This window comes from Mixophyes fleayi, chromosome 8 (genome assembly GCF_038048845.1).
Source record: "Mixophyes fleayi isolate aMixFle1 chromosome 8, aMixFle1.hap1, whole genome shotgun sequence".
NCBI lineage: Eukaryota > Metazoa > Chordata > Amphibia > Anura > Limnodynastidae > Mixophyes > Mixophyes fleayi.
In genome coordinates this window covers 54,713,846-54,720,124 of record NC_134409.1, presented here as the reverse complement: position 1 = coordinate 54,720,124, position 6,279 = coordinate 54,713,846, and the positions used below count along the sequence as shown (strand labels likewise).

General features: G+C 41.1%; 1 long non-coding RNA gene across 1 annotated transcript; it reads left to right on the top strand.

Annotated features, from left to right (window-relative positions):
- The first annotated feature begins 374 nt into the window (after positions 1–374).
- Positions 375–5,822, top strand: LOC142100078 (uncharacterized). The gene is made up of 3 exons (XR_012678688.1): positions 375–453; positions 3,735–3,828; positions 5,764–5,822. It is a non-coding gene; the product is annotated as an uncharacterized LOC142100078 (long non-coding RNA).
- Positions 5,823–6,279: the final 457 nt, after the last annotated feature.

Here is a 6,279-nt window from a genome sequence, read left to right as displayed (position 1 = left end):
ATGTTATGCAGTGTTTTAAAGAGAACATTTTACGTTTTGAGCATTGTTAGAAAGACATTGTTTTTCATCTGAACTGACTATTGTTATTTATATTACAGACCCTGATGAGAACGTGGACATCACCAGTAGACCAGTATCTCTTTGCAGAAAGAGATATCTTTCTTATAGATGAACATGTAATGGTAAGTAATCACTTCAGTACACTGTAATTTACTATTACTTTATTATTATGCTTTATAAAGTGCTAATATTTTACAGAGTGCTTTACAGAGAATGTTTATAATCAGTTTTTATGATTCAGTTTTGGGCACCCTGTGTAAGAAAGACATTGATTTTATATTAAACAAGCTACTGTTATCAATATTACAGATGGGACTAACCTGGACGTATATATTTCAATACCAACTAAATAATGAGGATTCGCCCAGGAGTTTCATCCAGGAAATACCAATGGTGAGTCATCACTTTCCTTATTGGCTATTGTATATTCTGTATTATCATTGAGATGCCTTACTAAATGTAGACTCTCTTCAAATTCATATTTCCATATAGGGTTGACAACCTGAACAACTCTCTAGTTGTAGCTTCAATATTTTCAACTACTTGCTGCACCAGCAACATTCAGACAATTTCTAAAATATATGCATTTGAACTAGAGATGGGCGAACTCGTTTCCCCGAGATCCGAATCCTACCGAATTTAGGGTATCCGAGTACCGAGCCGAGTCAATATATTTCTGTCTTCCAATGATAGTTTAGGTCATTTAATTTCCTTCAGATACTTTATCAACTGCAATGATGTAAATTCTGCTTGAGAGGTAAATAACTGTCAGGTGCCGTCCCGCTGTCTCCTCGGGATGGTCGCCTGTGTCTCTGCCCAGCGCGTCTGGTTGCCAGGCAACCAGACACGGAAGTTCCATCCGCCCGGCGGGGCCCTCTGCGCATGCGCTTCCCATTGCTAGGCAATGGGACGCTACGAGGAACACCCGGCGGCGGCAGCTGATGACCGCATCATGATCCCTTCTCTATCCATTGGCTGCCCAGACTTTTTAAGGCAGCCTCAGTCCTTCCTCCAGTGCCAGAGTATCAGGTCTTCCTGTCTCCAGCGTTTTCTGTGTTGCCAGTTTCAGCATTGTTCCTGACTTTCCTCGTTTGCCTGTGACCTTTCTGACCTGGACCGTTTTGACCACCCCTTTTAGATCTCCCCTTGTACTGCGCTACCTGAATGTTACCGACCCGGCTTGCCTCGCCATCCCTCTGGATATTCCTGTGTACTTTCTATTACCAGGACGTTACCGACCCAGTCTGTCTGACACCCTCTTCTTGTATCTCGCTGTTGACTTATGGAAGGACCGCGACCTGCGTGTCCCTGCAGCAGAGTCCATACCTCCTTGCGGGGGTCTCTGGTGAATACCAGGGGTACGTTAGATTCCGCACCTTCTTCCGAGTAGCGCCAACAATAGCAGGCACGCAATATAGTTGTGACAATAACTGTTTATAAAATGTATGAAAAACCTCTGTAATTTTGTCACCAGAAATGTGTTTGGTACCTTGATCATCCAATATTACATGGGTGCTTTACTTAGACAATCCATTTCTTACTAAATAAGCCATAAAATGGCCACTTTTACTTGCCTGAGACTAGTGAACATTTCTGATAAAAAGCTATCTTAGCTTAATTCGTCTAAAAGGAGGTCGGACCACTCTTCCTACGTTGATAATCACAATTATTTTTATTATTCCAGAATAGTGGGTTATTTACTATAACACACTGCACAGTATTCCACAATTAATAATTCTAGGCTAATAATTTCAGTTATATTGGGATCATAGGGTACTAATGTTTGATTAAAAGAGATCATGAGGCCATTGTGCTTATGTGGGAATGACCTAGGAGTATAGGTGCAGTATTGGGTCTAATGAGGGGCGGGGTGAGGAGATAGAGAGGATAATGAGAATATTATGAGTGCTGATTTATATGGGGGTGCTGGGGCTATTGTTGGCCTAAGGGCATAGGTGAAGCATTGAGTATAACAAATGACTGGTTTAATGTGAGAGCTCATTGAGGACAATGAGGCTTATCTGGGGCCTGGTCTGAGGTCATAGGGGATACACTGGGGTTAATGTTGAGATGGACTAACTTGGGGAGCAGAGATAAATGAGGGGTAAGTTAAGGAACTTTGTATGTGATGGGGGAATAAGTTGGAGACACTGAATGGATATTTCTGCAAGTTGGACATGTTGCAATTGTTTTTGTTTTCTGCCATCTGTCATTTCTCTTCTGTATCTAACGGACAAGAGTTTGAGTGTTTTTGGAACTGTTTTCCCTGGTGGTGTAATTTTGTATCATTATGTCTAGTGATGCATGTGTGCATGCTTACCTTGAATATTCATGTGGACATGTAATTTAAGATTAGTGACATAAAGGACATTATCACCTTGACCTAACTTTTTAAATAGTCATCAAGGAGCCTATGTGGCTTGTTTTTGAGTATCCTCCGCAAAATCAGTCTGCGCGTGCTCAGAACTGGATGGTCTAGGAGCGCAAAGGCACTTACTACAGCCTGCGATTAAGGGAAGTGAACAGGGTGAGGTATGAGTGGATTCATGTAGGCAATATACATAAGTGTGTTCTCTTGCAGCCACGTCCAAATCAACCTCCGGCGCACTGAGAAGTACACTGATTTCTGCCTTATATCCTGCTTCAGCTCGGTGTCTAGTGTAAGTGCTTGTGCCGGACCCGGCTCCTTATCTGTGTTCATCATTCCTTACAGATGCAGAACACAGATATTGGTGAGTTTTACTGGTGTTTTATTATTTTTCTTTAAATTTAGAGGTAAAACAGGTATTTGGTTTATTTACATTTTGTGTTAGTGCATTACAGATCAAAGCGGGTGCTGGGTGTCAGGGCATGCTGGTACTTGTGATTCTACCATAGGTGTGGAAAGAGCTCTAATGCTTTCAGCACAGGGCTGGGTACCCCTAGGGGAGGGTCCGCATTTTATTTTGTGGTCCCCATCTCCCTCAGAAATAAAGCCCATGCTGACCAGCTCGCTAAGCCTAGTGTTGGTTGTAGTAAAATCTGGGGGATCCCACACTTTTTGTCCCCCCACTTTTGCTAGTACCAGCCAAGGTTGGCAGCACTAAGGTTAATCTGTTAGGGGGGCACACTGTTTTTTTTATAAACATTATTTTTTCTTTCACGGTATCGTGCCGGCGGATGCTGCAGGGAATTGTACGTATCCTGCAGTGTCTGATGTAGCAGAGTAAGAATAGACGCGTAGTCAGCAACACACGTATCTTGAGATCCGTTCCGTTGACTACAGGAGTATGCAGAACCGATTTATGTGCGGATGTTAACATAACACACGATACTCTCCTTAAGGACCCAGGAACATCATGTTTTACAGCAAACAGCATTCAAAGCAGTTTAAAGGCAGAATAAATGTGACCATAACAAACATTTATTCACCTCAGGCAGCAGCCATCTTGTGGCTGCAAAGTAAATAGGGTAAAGATCTTCCTTTCTCCTTTCTCTTCTGTACTTTCCTTTACTTCCAGAGAGCTAAACAATATCCCAAAAATTCCCAAGTAAGGACCAAGAAATACTGTTTTGAAAATACAGGGTTTTCATTCATCTTACCCAATATTGTTCTCATCCCTGGTACAAAGACCGGTCACAGTGTTTGATCCCATATCCTACATGTGTGTAATTGTCATTATATTCATATGCAGAATGAACTGGAGGACGTGGAGGAATGGGAAACAGAAGTAAATGACATAGCAATCGCCCTCTCTGTGACCGAGGACAAAGAAGCAGTTGGTGGAGGTAAAGAACTTGTGATTATTGCTCTGGTCACATAACTCTTCTTTTTTTGTTCTCATTATTATTTCTATCTTGCTGGGGCAGGTTAGCGATGCTCCACAATAATTATGCAGTTCCTGCGCTGTTCTATTAGCAGTGATAGACAGAGTCTCTGTAAATAATAAGATGACTAAATGAGTCATGGCACTTCACAAACACTCATAACCCCAATAAAATGACGTTGTCTATATGGGAATCCAGGAATCCATTCATTTTAGCAGATTTTGGCACAATATTTTCCAACTTTAACCAAACACATTTTACTACTGAATTGTAGATCTAAGATCTTAACCTGTGGTACCTGTACCCAGTGGGGTACCTCACAGAGGTTCAATGGGTACTTCAGTCTGTTAACTATAATGCATAATAAAGTATATGTAAAACTAATCAGAATTAGTATTATTAAATCCTATATAAACATGAATGGTGGCTTTGTATAAATTGACTAAGGTTAGGGGGTGCTTTGACAAAATGTATAGACATTAAGGGTCCTTTGTATACAGAAACACACTTTAGGTGGTAGTTAGTAAACATTTACCATCCCACAAAATAAAAAATAATTAAGATACATTGATATGGACCAATTAGGAAAACATGAGTGGTAATATAACAGCCAAAATTAATGCCAGCTTATTTTGCACTGGATAGAGATTTCTTTTAACATACTATGGAATTTGTGGTGACCAATTTTCAGGAATGTTTCTAAGGCAACTTTAAAAATGTCAGTAAATGTCTCCACTTGTCTTTTTGAAAACATCACTCACTTCTAGAAAGAGTTACCCAGTAACTGAGACAAGAGCACATACTGGCACCTAAGTTCAGCTTGTAAAGTCACTGTAGCTCTAACAATAGACATATCTATGTTCCAACTAATATAATAAAGCAGCTTTTTTCATATTAATTCGGAATGACAAACCCCATAGAACTGCTATGTATATATTGAAGATGTCCAGGAACAGCGGTGACAGTGGTTTCCCTGGTGTTAGGTTATATTATTTAGCCTCACAACTGAGACAAATAGCAGCAACACCATTGCATGGGTGGATAACAAAACTAAATTTGTTAAACTGAATTATCATTTCATTATCATTATCATTATCATTAACACATAGACCTCCTCAGTAAAACTCTCTTAAATCTGCTTATCAGTATGGGACAAAAAAAACCCTAATATAAACTTGATCTTATAATGTATGCTACCTCATTTTTACTTGGTCTTAAGTTCCTTACATTACATATTTTATCGTTAGAATAGACTTCTTAGTTTTATCCTGTTGTGCACCTGTTTCTATCTACCCCATATCCCCAGGGCCGTCTTTCCCATTGGGCACGCTGGGCAGGTGCCCAGGGGCCCTGCAGCCCAGGGGGGCCCTCCGGAGGCAGAAAAAAAAAAAACTGCAAAAAAAGAAGAAAATACTTACCGTGCTGTCAGCTGGCGATCCGGCTCCCTCCCTGGTCTCCTCCGTCGCGCTGGCAGTGCATGTTGGGCGTGACGTCATCACGCCCGCTCGACATCCATTGCGGAGCACAGCATGGAGGAGGAGACCAGGGAGGGAGCCGGATCGCCAGCTGACAGCACGGTAAGTATTTTCTTCTTTTTTTGCAGGTTTTTTTTTTTTTCTACCTCCGGAGGGCCCCCCTGGGCTGCAGGGCCCATATATATAATTTTTTTTTTTATATATAGGGGCCCCGGTGCACTGCTGTGCCCGGGGGCCCAAGAGCTTCTTAAGAGGGCCCTGCATATCCCCTCCTCCATTTATATATAAAAAAAGAGGAAACAATATTGCTTGTTGTAATAACTTGTTTATTGTTATATTGTTCTTAACAGTTTCTTCAATGAAAATCAAAAAATAAATAAATAAAATGGCTTATACTCTCAAACTATCTCTTTCCCGTCAGACAAAGATGTGGAAATTGATGACAACAAGTTTCCCTCCCCCCCACCATTCTCCCTCTCTCCCAGCTCGGGAATTTCTACTCCTACAGAGGTGAGACTTTTATAACAGAAATAACCATTCTGACAATGTGTGAAAATCTGTGATTTGTTCATGAAGAAATATTTATAGAACGATTTGACCCTTCTGCATTCGCCTGAACTTGAGTCGCCCGTATCCGCTTAGGAACGCCTTTAATGTACTTCTGCTACGTTCAACCGCCCCTTGCCTCCCTGTTTCTTTTGTGTTTGAAGACCACTTGCATACCCTTGTGTTCCCTGGCGTATAGTTTAGTTCTGGGCATATGCAGAGCAATTTAACGCAAAATATGGCACCTATCAGCATTTATGTTTGTTAATGAATCAGGCCTTGTGTGTTCTTTTTGACATGAAGACATACTTAGAAATGCCTTCCAATGTGTTGTATAGTCAGTAGTGCAAGCATTTATTTTTCCCTTAAAGTAATAAGCAAAGGACCTGAT